Source organism: Amblyomma mixtum, chromosome 2, assembly GCF_055824585.1.
Source record: "Amblyomma mixtum isolate Tamu chromosome 2, ASM5582458v1, whole genome shotgun sequence".
In the NCBI taxonomy this organism is placed as follows: Eukaryota; Metazoa; Arthropoda; class Arachnida; order Ixodida; family Ixodidae; genus Amblyomma; species Amblyomma mixtum.
The window spans coordinates 152,677,985-152,694,484 of NC_143013.1; the positions used below are offsets into that span (position 1 = coordinate 152,677,985).

A 16,500-nucleotide genomic window follows, 5' to 3' on the forward strand; every position below is an offset into this window, starting at 1 on the left:
AAACCGCCTTTTCTTTAAGTGTTGGTATTTCGGTCTCGTCTTGATTAAATCAGTTTTGTCTGAAGAAGTTTGGAGTTGCTGCCCCAACCGGCAACGTGTCGCCGGACGAGCGGACAAAGTACCGCTGACCAACGTACGATCGGACCAACCGGCCATTCCATTGCGACTTCTTTTCTATTTAACTCTCTCCCTCCTACTTGGGCATTGCCAACCCTGCCCTCGATGCGGAGAATTCGGAGGCTGAGGTAAAATTCGCTCTGACTAAGCTCCGCCCTAACTCTGCTCCAGAACCGGATGGCATTTCCAACAAAACTCTCCGTAATTTAGATGACCCCTCCCTTGAGGCCCTCGCTGCTTTATGAATGATTGCTGGAGAGAGGATGAAATCCCCGCATCATGGAAACATGCACCCGTGGCTTTCATACCGAAGGCAGGCAAACGACTATCTCTCGAACACCTCCGCCCCATCTCCCTCACTTCCTGGGCTGGGAAATTGATGGAGCACGTCATTCACAATCGTTTGTATCATTGTGTTAAAGATTACCATCTCCTGCCTCCACCATGTTTGGCTTCCGCTCAAATCTCTCTACGCAAGACATTATGCTCCAGCTTTCACGAGAGATACTGTGCCCCACTTCCAGAGCGGGCACAAAGGCTATTCTGGGGCTTGATTTAGGTAAAGCATTTGACAGGGTTTCGCACTGAGCTATTTTTGCTAACCTCTCCCTACGAAATCCTGGTCGCCGTACCTACGAGTATATACGAATTTTCCTCTCTGGTCGTACAGCTAGACTTAGCTTGTGTTTTCTCCTCTCAGACCCTATAACCCTCCGTTGCAAATGGCACCCTCCAGGGATCTCTTCTATCCTCATTTCTGATCAACGTTGCCTTGCTCACGCTACCTTCTAAATTAGACGCTATCCCCCGGCTATCCCATACCTTATACGCAGACGACATTACCCTCAGGCTTTCAACAGGCAACAATGCTGAGGTGGAATACGCACTTCAACAAGCGGTTGATGTCATTCACCGCCATATAGCCGGAGCCAACCTGTTTTGCCTCCCTCAGAAATCCGAGCTGCTAATTATCCGTGGTCAACCCGGCCTTCACGGCCATCCTTCCATCTCCATTACTGCTAGCGGCCAGGCCATACGCAAAGTATCCACCGTTGGGGTATTGGGGCTCCTTGTCCAGAGCAATCACGAAAACGCCGACACTCTGGCTAAACCTACAGTCCCTGTCTCGCAGACCATTCGACTAATTCGTCGCATTGCGAATAAACATAGAGGCCTGCGAGAGGCTGACAGCCGACATCTTGTTCAGGCTTTGTTATCAGTCGCCTCATATATACCCTGCCTTACCTCTATCTTAGCTGCTAGGAACGGGACCCCGTTGCCTGCCTTATTAGACAGGCATATAACGCGGCTCTTCATCTCACCCACCGGACCCCCACGTACACACTACTGGCGTTAGGGGTCTACAACACTGTGACGGAGCTCTCGGAAGCTCATCTCTCTTCTCAGTACGAGCGTCTGACCCATACCTCCACGGGACGTCACATACTCGACAAGCTTGGAATACGCTTCGAAACGACCGTCGCTGACAAGGCCCAGATGCCGCACCATATCCACAGCAACCTTACCGTTACCCCTCTTCCTAAAAACATGCGCCCAGAGTTTCATGTCGCTCGCCGCAAGGACAGGGCTAAATCTCTGCAAAAAATGTATTTTAAAGATCGATCATCGGTCTATGTCGACGCCGCCGAATACCCGCCTACCGCACCCCCCTCGCCCCCGACTCCAGTTTTTTCGCTCGCGGCTTTAAACTGCTGTGGACGGCCGCTCGTTGCGTGCTCCATTCCCGTCAGATCGCCTGAAGAGGCCTAGGAGGCGGCCATAGCTTTGGCGATGGTCTCCACCTTTGCAGAAACCATCTTCAGCGACTCTAAATGTGCGATTCGTAATTTAGCCAAATGCCGGGTCTCCCCTTTCACCCCTCTCTCCAGTCCACCAACCTCCAACTCCGTCCGATCCTATTGATCTGGGTCCCTGCGGACTCATCCTATCCTAAGAACGAGGCTGCCCACAATTATGCCCGAGGATTCGTCGACCGGGATGTGGTGTCGCCCCTCCTGCGGACAGCGAGAGATCGTATGGTTGCATTTTATGACATAACCATGCACTACCGCTTATGTAGACTTCTATATCCCCCCGCACATTGTTCTCTCATCAACCCCCAAGAGAATGCGTGGAGGCAACTGCAAACGAACGCATTCCCCAACCCCGCGATATATGCCCGCATATACCCTCGGGCCTACTCCCCTCCCTGTCAACAATGTGGCCAGCACGCCACATTAATCCACATACTCTGGGCTTTGCCTCGGGACACCCCTCCTCGAGGTTTGCAGCTCTTGAATCCAGACCAGCGCAAGGCCGCATTGCTCACTTCTGACTCGTACACACAGATGCGGGTTGTGACAAGAGCCCTAGAAGTCGCCGAACGACACGGGCTTATGGCCAATTAATGGGGCTCTAACCCCACACCGTCGGCTACATATGCCGGCGGAAATAAAGTGTATCCTCCTCCTCGCAGCTAGAAGGGTCTCCACTGCTGGTTGCAACGGACACAGGCGACGGCGAGGCCGCGAAACGAAGAAACGGGCGCCAAAGATTTGCGCTATAAAATAACAAGTTATATGTAAAAGTACAGCCTTTGTCAAAAGTTTAGAGCCCAGAGGGTTTGCTTCTAAGCACTATTGTGGCGTTCCTGTAGCACTAATGGAAGTCCTACACATCGGACGGAGCAGGACCAAAAATCTTCTTACCTTCAGGAGATTTGGGACGCTGAGGACGCATTACGAGCAAAGCAATGTGGCCCAGAAGCAGACCTCCTGGGCTCTAAACTTTTGACAAAGGCTGTACATATATGTCTTGCTTGAATTATGTGCCTCAATTTATCGAAAAGCTAGAACAGCTGATGAGCTGCGCTCAAATTTCGTATTAGGGAGTAGCATAATCGTCGGCAATTTTTTGTTGGAACAATATCACTGTGGTTATGAAAGTGCTGAAAAACCTAAAAACGTTTCTAGCAATCAAATTTAGCTTTTTAAAGATTCAGAATTGTCTGAGCGCAGGAACCATGCAAAGGAGACTGCCGAATTCCGACATTCGGCAGTAAACAAAACGATTGCGGGCCACCTACGAGGCGCAGGGGCCGGGATGATGGACGCATGGCACACACAAAGTAGTAAACATATGGATTGAGTGAAACTTGGTTCAGCGCGAAAGACGAACACAAACAAAGGAAACGACACACACGGAGAACCAAGTTTCAACTATGTCCCACCAACTAGCCCAGCACGGAGTTTTCTTAAAATATGGATTGACTCCGCAGGAGAGCAAATGTTGCTATATGTCGTATCCTGCCTTAATCGCGCAGTCCTACCTGCTCATCGAAATTAAATCCATCCACAGTAAGTTCATATGGTCAGCCGGAAGTACACGCATTGGCGCCCCCACTTCATCCGACATTTTTGCTGCATTGGAAATGGAGTGTCATGTTAGTGCTCTGGTACCTAATTTTCGGAGGTACACTGCTTAACTGCAATTTATTCCTCATGAGACAGTTTACTAGTCTACTAGGTTAGCCTACAGTTTACTAGGCACTAAATGAGAGTTAATTTATTGCGGTAGATATCTAAACTTTTTTCGGTTCATTCGCAGGCAGGTTGGTTACGGGCACCCTGTGAAAGCTTGTTCCAGAGATACATACCCGCGGAGCGTCATCTCCCGCTTGCTGTTTGCTGTTGCTGGCAAGCTGCGGACGCCGGCTTTTCGATTAATTTCTTCAGTTTAGGTTAACTATAGAGTTTTAAGAACGTTCAATGTTACTCGAGCCCTCAGGTGTCACTTGCAGAAGTGCGCATGTTTGCACCACCCATCATGAGTTGGCCAAAGGAGAGAGATGGCTGAGAACAGGAAGTATTACAAAATCATTCAAGTAAAGAAATATATTCACTGATTAACAGAGTGGTTGTCATTTAGGGCCTAAATGCTCCCGCGTACCTAACACGGCATCTACAACGCCTGCCTGCACTGATGTCCACCCGGGTTGTGCAGAGGGATGCATTGTGAACTACTAATTTATTGCCCCTTGCTACAAGCCCGTTGTGTAACCTGGCGGGGCGGTTTCGTTGCTTTTTCTTTGCTTTTCGCGTCTCTTAATATATGTGCCTGGTAGACAACTGAAAAACAATCCCGGGCTTTACGGCTGCACGAGTGTTACCTGCCTTACTTCTTGCCTGAGCTCATGCTTTAAACCTTTAGGTTATTATCCACTAGTAGAAGCCAACTGGCACAACCCGTATCGCAATAGCGGGCAGTATCCCTGTGGAATACCTCATTACGGGGCCATTCTAGCGCACGGCAGTAGGCCACAGCGTGGGACAAAAAAAAGTAAAAAGAAACTAAGTTCAGTCAGAGCAAACGACAGGTGGAAAGTTCCCTGCCGAAATGAAAAAAAAAATTGATTAAAAAAAAGACTGGAGCGCTGAACCTAACCGCCCCACCGAAATAATCTTCTACGCCTGGGAGCCAATAATGCTTATATAAATCAATTTTGCGCGGTAAGTCCTGCTGCACACGTCTCTTGTCCTTTTTAGAGGATAGAACATTGATCGGCAGCTAATCACTTCCAAACTAGCACACGATGGGAGCCTCAGTGCGTCCAACGTGAACAAATAAGGTTGGGGCAACCATCTAATACCTACGCTGGCAACCTGCAGGGAAACGAGCGCCAACTCAATTGTACTTGCCTATTGCTCCTACGTGGTTCGCATATAGGCGCTGCAATGGCGTACCCAAATCACATTACACCAAGCCCACGTAAATTCTGTCCCGAATTTTTGAAGGCAGGCAGAGTATAATTGGGGGCTTTGGTCTTAAAAGCCTCTCCCAGCTCAAATTAGGCTTTCCCTACGAAGCCGCTGCAGGTCGCACGCCGGCTCTGGCGGCCCTAAAAAATACGCGTGTCAAAATACTGCCCACGTCGGTCCTTTGCAGGTTATATGTAGACAGATGCGGCATAATGGTGGACTCTTCCAGAAAATACCTCGTCACCCAACTGGTTCTACCAGAACATAAGCGCTGCACGTTACGAATTGGCCATGGCGGGCCTGCAAAATGTGTGCGACAAAATGCTGCCACATCGGTTCCTTGCAGGGCACATGTTGACAAGTGCACCATAAATATGGGCTCAATGGGGGAACGTATTCAAGCCCAATCTTTGTGGTGCACACCCAAAATAACTGCAGGTCGGTTGTGAGGGGCTCAGCAGGGCGTTCCTACATGCTCCCTAAACTGGTACCTCGTAAGGTGCTCGAGGGCAGATGCAACGCAAACGTAAACATTATGCGAGAACATCCTCAAGCATAACTTGGGCTCCACACACAAATGGGCTAATGCCCCATATCGGCCATGGTGGAGCTGCAGAGCAGTCATGTCCACATGCAGTCCACATCGGTTTTATGTTGAGAACAACTCAAATGGGGGCTCTGTACGGGAAAAAGGTGGAAAGGCAAAATCCGGACGCCGATGCATATCCGCAGATAGTCCTTAAATGGCTGTAGTTGTGGTGAACCTACCGGCTTGCCTGCATTCTTTCAATTCACTAATTTGTAATATGTGAATCCGTTACGTACTATTATTTATGATTTGCATTCATATTCAAAGCACCACAAGCACCACAACACATGCGATGGAAATCGCGATTGCGCTCGCCCTCTCCCTCCCGGAAGTGAAACATATCATTACCGGCTCGAATGGGGTCCGTGGGAACTGTGAGCTGCGTTGGATACCTCGTCTCGCCTGGCGCATCCTACAAAATTGCTGCCGGTGCAACGATCCTGCAAACTGCAACCTCATCTGGGCTCCCGGCCCCCAGGGCCTCCATGGCCCGCGTGCTCTCTGCCCGGGCATTCACACTTGCTCTGGAAGCCTTCTCTGAGCCCATCTAATCTACAGTTGCATTCAAAGACACCACTACACAATATAAGGACAGTCATCGTCGCTTTCCGGAACCGTGTAACAGTCTTCGGATAGCGAACGAACGACTCCTCCCCAAATTTGTTACAAATACCTGATGCGGAAGCAGAGCGGGCCAGGCTCCTTGCGAGCTGGACGCACATTAGTACTACATAAGCTTGAGTTTCCATTCGGAATCTGCCTTTCATTCGGTACCTTCCCCGTAGAATGATCTACTTCTTTATTGCATAAGAGGTTTATGCAGCGTGTCCCGGGCACGCACTCAGAATAAACGACGTACGCGCATACCGTTGGGAGGAAAACAGGTGTCACTCAGTTCACTCACTTGATTCAGATTTTGAGTGGCGATGGTGAAAACAAGAAAAACCATTTGAAGAAGGTTTTCTACCTCTCGGTTTCAATATTCCGGAGTGTTGCTTTAAAGACCAAGAATGGCATACTGTGTGCTGGCGAATCACAAATTCGTATTGAATTGTGAATGCATGTTTTCAACCTAGTTTCAGCAGCTCTGTTGTTCTCGAACATCTGGATGCAGATGAGGATGAGGCAGCGCGCAGCGAGCGCACGTACTTGGAGAAAACTATATCGCATTGCGGAAGAACATCTCTAAAGTAGGCTGCAATCACTCGCTTCCACCCGAAGGGTTAATGGGCACAAGCGGAGCAAACACGTGATCAAGGTGGCCGTGCAGGAAATTGGTTAAAATCCCTGTTTTGAATTCGTCACACCATCAAGTAATTTTCTCTGATATGAATCACCAATAAAAGCGAGGTAATATAGTGCTCTGCTGTCATAATTGGGCAAAGAAAGCTCGCTTGAGAAAATTACCATTTTATAGCACCTTCCAAGCGTATCCAAAATGCGAATAAAGTTGAAAGCTAGCTAACTGATAAAATTTTGAAAGGGTCCGTAGGCACTTTACTCATATAGGTCTGTATTAATATGCACTTCAAATTTTTACTTCGTATTCAGGCATGCAGTAAAGATTGCTGTGCAGTCACTGCGGCTCTTTTGAGACAGGTTCGCATGCGGAAGCGTAATATTCGTCATGCGCATCTGATTAGTGCGCACCACCCAGTTTAAAATCTTCACAGCATAGATCTCAATTAACAGTTCCTTTGTACACTGATACACAGGAAGATTCAGAGCCATTGTACTTGTTGCATGCCTGCGGTTGATATGTAATGCAAAAGTCATTTTTCATACCTCGCTGCCTTGCTTCGAAATCCTGAGCTGGATTACAATTTCTGAAGGCAGATCTCCCACGTTTTCAAGGGTTCTTTTATACTCGGATTGGTGTTCAAATATCTCGATGTCTTTATTGAACATCATGCGTATACCAGTCTTTATGTTGCTAAGACCCGAAATTCTAAAGATGACATTTGACCTGAAAAAAAAAAACAACTTTCAATTGCAGTAACAACTTTCTACACTTTGCTACATCGAAAACGGAGTGTATTCCGAGATTGTAATTCTCAAGAGTTTATTGTTTTTTCTTTAAAAGTATTTTCAATGCAGCATTGTCCAGACAAATATCCCGAGCGGCAAAAGCATCGCATAATGGTGCTGTCACTACCGCATGCCAGCTGCACCCCTACAAGGGGCACAGGAAATCCGGAAGGCATCTTTAAAAAAAACGCAAACCTCTTTGCGCGCTTTAAAATGACGAAGACGTTGGACAGAACGGCTCTCCCATCAAAATTGCTTCACAAATTTTTCTAGGAGGTCTGAGTATTGTACACGTCACGCAAATCATAATTATGTTGAAGCAACAAAAATCAAAATTCAGGGGGCACTTTGACTGTCTAAAATGGGTAGAGGCGGAAGCGTTTTCCGCACCACCTTCGCTGTTTCTGTGGCACTGGTGGCGTCACATGTAATTGAGTACTAATTACTAAGTGATGACAAATCACTAATCAATGGTTAATTACTGATTAATGCCTGAATACTAATTAACTGCTAATTAATGACGCTTAAGCTTCGCCTTTAGGAGTGGAGCGCGACAGCGCGTTGTAGCGCTGCCAGGGAGACCACGGAACGCCACCACCCGTTCGGCGCGATGCCTTGCCCTTTGAACGCAACGCTTTTTGAGGAAAGGAAATGGCGCAGTAATTCTCTGTCATTTCGGTGGACACCTGAACCGCACCGTAGAGGAAGGGAGGAAGTGGGAGTGAAAGAAGATAGATAAAGAGGAGCCGTAACGAAGAAAATGAAAATTGTATTTGAGGAAAGGAAATTACGCAGTAACTCTGTCACAAAATTCAGGGGGGCACTTTTTTGACCTAAAGTGTGGTCACTGATGTGTGGTTAAGATGTTAAGCTTCGCCCCTAAGAGTGGAACCCGACAGCGTCTTGCAACGCTGCCAAGGAGTCCATAGAACGCCATCGCCCATTCGGTTCTACGCCTCGCTCGTCGGTAAATTGGTTTTTGAGGAAAGGAAATGTATCTGTCTCTCATTTGTCGGTGGACACCTAAACCTCGCCGGAAGAGAATGGAGGAGGATAAGAGTGAGTGAAGACACCGTATTCACTAGACGCGCCTTTGTTCTTTCCAAACCATCGAGCTGGCATGGCGGAGTGGATAGCATGCTCGTCTCTCACGCCGAAGACCGGGGTTCGATTCCTGAGCTCGACTAATTTCTTAATCGGTTTTATTTATTTATATGGCCTGACTAGTAAAGGTAATTAGGCTAATTGGGGAATTAAGCAATTAACTAAGCTCAGTCCCACTTACTTGGAGCATCACTATACGATCCCTTCAATTGGTTGCATGGTTACTAGCCAAAGTACAATTGGCCCCGTTTGAAATTCGCGCACTGTGACGTCACGACCGTTTCCACCAATTGAAAAGCGTGACATGTTCTGTCGACAACTGCTGCTTACAACGATGAGACATTAAAGGCTTCCGCCTTAACAAAAGCACACCGGTGTAGTTGGCAGTTAAACCAGCCACGTCACAGTGAAGAACGGCATGCCGCAAGCTGCACTGCTACAAGCTGCTCTGAATTACTTAGCTCAGCCGTATTCACAAGATAAATTTTCACTGAGGGTTCACCTTCTCACGACTCCTCATCACGCGGTCTATATGTGCCCTCACAAAGTCAAATGCTTCCAGGTCATCTACAGCCTAGGACATGCTCCACCACAGCAGAGCAATACGAAATGAAAGAAGCTGTCTCCTATATCTTGGCCATAACTCAGGACGCTGGGTAACCTTCACGGACTCGCAAGGACCGCGACAAACCTTGTCCTACCTAGTGAAGAGAACAAGTCACCAGCCCATTTTTCATGACATCGGATACCTGCAAGACCTGGCTCTTGCTGAAGACCGCTATATAATTTTTCAGTGTATTCCGGCTCACTGCGGCATCACGGAGAACCAGAGAGCAGGCGAAGTGGCCCGCAAAGGTCTACAGCACCGTAACTACACGCACATCTTCTTCATACCGCAGTTGCGTTCCAGCTTCCCAAACGACACACCCAGGATGAAAAGAACCGTCTCTGCAACTCGCGAAGTCATCATTACTCCTTTCACCATTCCATCCACCCACAGACAAGACTACCACTCGGGTTTCCGCGTCACCTGGAAACAATTTATTCTAGCCTTCGCCTTAGTGTTGCATTTGCGAAAAGTCAACGATACCGCTTCAAGCAAGCTGACAGTCCGCATTGTGACATCTGTAGCTCAGTTGAGACTGTGCTTCATATTCTCTTCGCAACTGCAGCGTACGCCCACGAACGTTCGCACTGTGAACAATGCATGTAGTCCGTCACCCAAATGTCACTCACAGTAGACTCTATTTTAGTTCATTTAGGCTGCTACAGACAGTAGCGGCGTTTAATTATATTCTTATTTTGCTATATAGACACTATTGGTGTTTTCGACAAACTCTAAATAGCCGAACATTTGGTCACCCCTTTGCACATGCACACAACTTGACTTCGGTCTCATCCAAAGAAACCATCATGCAGTGAACTACTGCGCTGCAACCCTCTGAATGACCTCACTCTTTTCTACCACCTTTCTTTCAAATTTACTGCCATATTCTCTCCCCATACGCTGAGTAGCATGCCAGCAAATATTCGCGCCGGCTTTGATCTCTGCTTTTCTCTCTTTCCAGCCACGTCTTAATGTTGCATTTAAGAACAGTCTACGATCCCGTTTCTAGCAAGCTGACAGTTCATATTGTGAGGCCTGCGGCTAAATTGAGAATGTACGTTATATTCTCTACGACTGTCCAGAGTGCGCCCACGAACGTTCGCACTATGAACAATGCATGCAGTCCGTCACGCAAGTGCCACTCACAGCGGACTCTATATTAGGTAATTTAGGCTGCTACAGACAGAAACGACGTGCAGTGATTTTTTAATTTGCCTATTTAGACGCTATCGGTGTTTTCGACAAACTCTAAACTGCCCGAACGCTTGACCACCCCGCTGTACATGCACAGAATTTGGCTTTGGTCTCATTCCAAGAAGCCATCATGCAGTGAACTTTCGCGTTACAACCCTCTTCAGTGATTGCGAACATTATAGCACCCTTCTTTTATCACAAAGTACAGGTGCGGACAAAAGTAAACGGAGCACGCAACTGTCTTGAAATCTTTTTCACACGTCACCTAATTGAAATTTCCAGCAGTGGTGCGCGCATGCTGGTAGCGGAGGTTGGTGGGCTTTCTGGTAGACAAACAACGCTTCTACTTTACCAATGCAGAAAGAGTGATTTCACTTCGAACGCAATAGCGTGCTCCGTTTACTCATATCCGCGCCTGTACTCATTCCCTACCCGGTGCACAGTAGCATGTCAGCGAATATCCAAGCCAACTAAAACTGGTTTTCATTAAACACACCCGTTAACAGCAGTGACAAATTTGCGTCAAGTGTTTCCAGATTAGTAACAGTGGCAGAAGTAGTGGTGAAGCAGTGGTGAAGGGCTGAAGATGGGGTTCACACCTACTCACAAGAAGAATCCAGACAGGTGTGCCAGCAGACGACTGAGCTTAACGGAAGGGCATGTGATACTAATGCGCCACCCTCTATTTGGAAGCGGAAGAGAAAAATGAAAGCACTTGAGGACTTAGCTAAATTTTCGATGAGCGCACCGTTGATTTCGCTCCTCAAAGGCCTCTTTCATCATGTAAATAGTTCATTTTCACTGTCTTCTGAAATGTGCGCCGGTGCGGGCTAATCATTATGGTTCCCGCAAACCATTGACAGATGACGCCTTTGGCCGCTGTACCACTCGAAGCGAGTTGCGTGGAAGAAAGACTCAGCTACAGCCAAGGTCGAGAATTCCCCTAAGCAGCCGTTATCTGGCCGATAAGCTTGCGAACAGAACGTTTTCCAGAGTTTGGTATGAAGATATGGATGTCTGGATGAAGTATTATAGCGTATCAGCAAGTTCAACCACTGGGACCAAACAATGCTACTAGTCAAGAATAACTTCGATCTGCAAGGCGTACCGTTTCTTTTCGCGGCCCCCAAAGTCCCGCTTTCAACGCGGAGCAGTTTGTGGATAAAATCAAGTGCTTTGGATTTCTTAGAAACAAAGATCTAAAAGAAGGGTATCATGCTTGACAGGTTGAGATGCCTCAGTAAACTTGCACGAGTTCTCCAGCATCGTTATAAGGCCTGTGTTGGAAGAAGACAATTTTGGAGTGCTCTATATGCAGCGATAAATTATCTTTTTATTGCAATTATGATTAGGCTAGCCTCGTCATCTGGCGTTAATAATATATGCGGGACGTTTGAAAGATTTTACACCTAGAAGTTTTACAGAAAAGGTTTATAGCGCCGAAACACACAGGAAACGAGAAGGGACAGACGCAACTTCCAACTGTTTATTCACAGCGAATGCGAACGAATATAAGGCAAGCAAACAAGAGGGGTAGCAAGAACAACACATGCGCGCGAGAGTTGCACAAAAATTGAAGAAAAAGCCTAAGTGAGCCCCACAGGTGTCTCATCTCTGTGTATCTAAAAAAGCAGTTTAATTCTTGCATATGGTAATCAATGGGGTACTAAAACAATCACTACCATTGCTTCTGATATAGAAAGCCGCAACAGTTCACGGGCTGTCTGGGCCTTACTTCTGTTTAAAACCTTTGTTTCTTTCAGCCTTGCTGCACACTTAATCTTTCTTTCTTCACCGCAGGCTTTACAGTGATGGGGCAAATGTGATCCAGTGACATTTTGTAAATCCAAAATATATTCTGTTAATCGGTCGTTAATACAGCGGACGGTTTGGCCGATGTACTTGTTTACGCACATCAGAGTGATCGGATAGATGAATCCCACGCGACATTTGACAAACGGAGCTGCATGTCTCTTCTTACTATCAGCTTTGTTTGCCTTGATGCGATCAGTTTTAACGCACAAGGCAGGCAGTTTTTTTGGGGCGGAATAAACCACAGGAACCCTGTACTTTGTTGCGACATGCTTCAAATTGTGCGGCACCTTATGGGTATACCGGATGATAGCCGGTCTACTTTTGGGTTTGGTGACCTCATCTTCATTGCCTTTTTTAATACATTCTTTCTACAATTTTCCCAACAAAGCTTCTACTACTGAGCTTAAGATCGACGCTGGAAAGCCTACTTGTTCCAACTTACGTACCTGGGTTTGAAAGCTTTCGCTCGCTTAATCTGAGCAATAGCGCTCTTTACATTCTTCGAATGGGAAGAATCATAAGGCATGAATTCTTTTCGCGCGCGAAGGCAGTACATCCAGAAAGAGCTTTCGTCTTTACATAGCAGCATCTTTTACTCTAGTAGTTTTTACCTAGCGCCTATCAGTTTTTTACTCAATTTTGGGCCTTCATTTACTGTCATCATTGCAGCTTGCGCTTTCTATGCTGAAAGTAAGGATCTTGGATCAATGGTCCGAACACACGTATAATACTTAGGCTCTTAAGCTGTCTAACACGCATTCTCAGATCATATTCCTTACCACTAGCATCTTGGGCTTCGCATCCCGACAATGAACGTTATTAGTACCGCCGCGACCACGCTCCTCAACTACTCGGAAGTCGCTTTTCGCCCCGTCAATACGGCGCGCACATTTTGCAGGCCGCATCTCATCCCTACGAGCGCGAGATTGAGCAGACTGGTACCTTATTCACCAGATTGCTGAAAGTGCGGAGTCGTGGCAATTTCGAGAGATTTCGTACTAGTCGGCGACATTTGCAGCTCTTACACGCAATAGCTGATTTGTTACCCCAACAAAGCTTAACAGACCCGAATCCCTCGACGCCTCCTTCAGTCTCGCGTTCTCGTTATGGGATCCTAGCCTTTAATCATTGCTTTAGCAGTCCCTTTCATCCGCAAGCCAGGGCTGCACCTCTTTGGCGCCACCAAAAAAATGGCACGTGCCCCCGATCGAGCTGAGGTCAGGAACAATCATCTCCAATAGTACCTCTGCCTGCTGTGTTGTTAAAGAACAGTCTGAAGACAGTGTGAGGATCTGTGAGGATCCTTTTGAGGGCAGTTTTCGCAATGGGCTGCAAAAGATTTCTACAGAACAGGACATACCGCGATACGAAAAAAGTATTTTTTTTTACGTATGCTCGTGTTGAGAAATAATTAATTTTTATTTAATTTATACAGTGACAAACCAAATGGACACAAGCATTATCAGTTCAAGTGTATTGATCACTAGCTCACAACCTAGGTTGGATTCACGCAAATATTGGTCATATGCGGTAGAATACCGACTTTGAGATCATGTGACACTTTTACCGTTGCAACGAATGAAACCAAAATTATTTAATACTATTATTTCTCCATGCACATATATTATTATTTTGCTTATATGAATTAGGCCTTTATTGCCAAATAGAGCTCCGACACACGGAAATATTCTTCTGCTGTAAAGATGGTTGCTAATTGGACTGGTTAGCTCCATTCTTGCGAAACTCCTTCACTTATGTTGCGAAGAAACAGTCAGATGAGGGTTGGGGTAAGTGGCTTGAACTACTAGAAAAGGTGCACAGAATTATTCACTTTAAGATTTTCCGGATCATTCATAGTAACTTCGATGCTGATGGCCCGAAGATTCAACACAGTGACATTGGTTATATGTTGTTCTTGTAGCCACTACATCATAATTCTGTTAACATCTTAACATTGTGAAGCAGACCCGGCTTGACAGTTTGCAGAGAGGTTCGATGAACGGCACAGATAATGTCAGTGTCGCTCGAATTCAAATTCCTCGGTTTTTTTTTTGCATAGAAGTGTTTAACGATGTGCGGAATCGGATTTGCCCAAGAACCGGCCGCTGAGGGACGCCAGCACCCTCAGCAGTGGAACACAGCAGTATTCCACTGCTGTGTTCTACTGTAGTGTAGCAGTGTAGCAGTGGAACACAGTATTACTTGTTGCTAAAATACATTCCAAAAATTCGAGTGTGATCCAGCGAAAACCAGAACATACTAAATTGGGCACTGTGTTCTTGTAATCTTCGTATGAATTGTCTATTAAATCGCCATGAAATCTTGAAATATAAATTGGTTCTTTACTTATTGACTGATTTAATAGAACGACTCCTAGTACTGGCTGATTCAGTCAAAAGTTATTGTAGAGAGTATAGCTTCGCTTTCCACAAAGGCAATAACGCCCGCCGCAATAACCTTTTCAAACTCTGTGCTAATGCAGCTAAGAAAATGGAAGGAGACAGCTTTGAAGATGATTGGTTGGTTTATGGGGTTTAACGTCCCAAAGCGACTAAGGCTATGAGAGACGCCGTAGTGGAGGGCTCCGGAAATTTCGACCACCTGGGGTTCTTTAACGTGCACTGACATCGCACAGTACACGGGCCTCGAATTTCTCCTCCAAAGAAATTCAGCCGCCGCGGCCGGGATCGAACCCGCGTCTTTCGGGCCAGCAGCCGAGCACCATAGCCACTGAGCCACCGCGGCGGCCTTTGAAGATGATTGCGATCATCATTTTTGTATTGAGCAAACACTTTTGCTAATTACAGACATCCTGAATGTGTTCTTGATATAACTAATGAATAAATATTTTCATCCGAAAGGCTAAATTATGAATACATTCCTTTAGTTCGAGGAAGACGTCATCGTGTCCGCTCGTGTGCATAACTGCAGGGCATTTACTTCTGTTATTATTTCAGTCGCGGCTATGTCAATATACGAAAAGACGCTGAATGGAAGAAAAAGTCATCGATTGTTAACCATAGGGCACGAGTTCACAGTACCTTAGCTATGTCACTAAAAAATATATTGCCACGTATCACTATAGTGGCCGTTCGTTTGCACTCAAGGCCGCAGGAAAGGGGTGTTATCATTTTTGTTTGTGAAGCGAGAAGCGACCGGACTAATCTCGATTGATCACTGCCATGAAGAGCTGTATCTACGTTTTTTTTAGATTACTGTAGATGATCTTGACCTGTTATCTCGAAGTTTTCTTGCTGGCTTTAAATTGAGGTATGCCGCGAGCGGCGGGCATTCGTAGTTCGATTACTGACGAGTACGGTTGTTGATTACGCCGCCGGCGAGTGATTCAGTTCTTTTGCGGGCACAAGTCAGCCCAAATAAAGAGCTTCGTTTCCAAGTTTTGCTTTCTTCCTGACTGCTGGATTGCTGTCACTTTAACGTGACATCTGGTGTAGCTGCTGGGTAGCCTTCCATGTACCGGACACCCCCAGCAAGTCGCGACGCCAGCCCTTCGAGTCATTCACCGGAGGACTTGACTCCAGTCCACCGCACAAGCCGACGTCTCGAAGGGGACGCACCTGAGTTCGGGATTCTGCGGGAGCCTAGCCGGAAGCGAAAGCAAGTAGAACGTCCACCATGAGCCTGCCCCAGGCGACAACTCCAATCATTCTTCAGCAGCCCCGGGTGCGATCAACCTTGGACGCTTCGCCTGGTGCCGACCCAGGAGAATGGCTGGAACAGTTCGACCGTGTGGCTATCTTCAACAACTGGGACGATGCCACGAAACTGAGGCACGCCTTCTTCGCCTTGGAGGGACCAGCAAGAATCTGGTTTGAGAATGAGGATGCTAGACTCACGAACTGCGAAACCTTCTAGATGGAGCATCTGAAGATCTTCACGAATGTTGTGCGAAAGGATAGAGCCCAGCAGCTGCTACAGTCTCAGATACAACATCCAAACGAGACTGTTCCAATGTACACTGAGGAAATGAAGCGTGTCTTCCGGCGTGCCGAAGCAAACATGAAGGAAGAAGATAAAGTAAAGCTGCTGATGCGACGTGTCAAAGAGCAACTCTTTGCCGGCCTCGTACGGAACCTACCGAAAACCGTCGCGGAATTGGTAGGAGAGGCAGCCGCCATGGAAAAAATTCTTGATGCCAAAGCCCGGCAGTACGACCGCCAGCAGCGCGTTTTCTCAGCAATCTGCCTGGACACAGCGAACAACGATAACCTGCGGGAGGTTATACGTCGAGTTGTGCGAGAAGAGCTCCGACGATTCCTGCCAGCAGG

The 16,500-nt window shown here is 47.0% G+C and overlaps 1 pseudogene; it reads right to left on the reverse strand.

Annotated features, from left to right (window-relative positions):
• Window positions 1–9,236: 9,236 nt before the first annotated feature.
• Window positions 9,237–16,500, reverse strand: part of LOC149361295 (uncharacterized) — a 43,515-nt pseudogene continuing 36,251 nt past the window's right edge.